This window comes from Penaeus monodon, chromosome 33 (genome assembly GCF_015228065.2).
Source record: "Penaeus monodon isolate SGIC_2016 chromosome 33, NSTDA_Pmon_1, whole genome shotgun sequence".
In the NCBI taxonomy this organism is placed as follows: domain Eukaryota; kingdom Metazoa; phylum Arthropoda; class Malacostraca; order Decapoda; family Penaeidae; genus Penaeus; species Penaeus monodon.
Genome location: NC_051418.1, coordinates 14,868,926 through 14,869,421, shown reverse-complemented (window position 1 = coordinate 14,869,421; position 496 = coordinate 14,868,926). Strand labels below are relative to the sequence as shown.

Genomic DNA, 496 nt, shown 5'->3' with positions numbered 1-496 from the left:
AAATTTTGGTAAAAATTTTAAACCCTTGTAGATACAAAATTAAAAAAACAAATGGTAAAGGCTTTTGGATGGGAAAACAAAAAATACATCTCCCACATAATTTGAAATATTAAACAAATATGTGATGCCGTTGTTTTTAACCTTTTAATTTGTACATGCTGGCGCATTTCCTTAATCTTTTATTTTTTTACAAATAACATTTTCTACCCGCAGATTGATGCGGGGCTTTGCAACATATGTTGGTTTTAAATAGCTCGAGTATCTTTTTATGGCAGCCCTGTTCAGCAAAAAGGATGCCACCCCACCTTTGGGGATTTTTCTGTCATGTGCCGCAACTTCCCACGTGGCATCATAGTCCCACATCTCCAAGGGACGTCACCGCACACAACTTAAAAAAAATTGGGCCCCAAAAAAAAACTTTTTAAAAAGGACCCAAGTTTTTAAAAAAAATAAATTTTAAATTTTTTTAAATTTTTAAAGTTTTTGGGAATTTTGG

At 33.1% G+C, this 496-nt stretch overlaps 1 pseudogene; it reads right to left on the bottom strand.

Moving 5' to 3' along the window:
- LOC119594264 overlaps positions 1 to 363 on the bottom strand; it is a 1,689-nt pseudogene extending 1,326 nt beyond the window's left edge.
- Between the last annotated feature and the right edge of the window lie 133 nt (positions 364 to 496).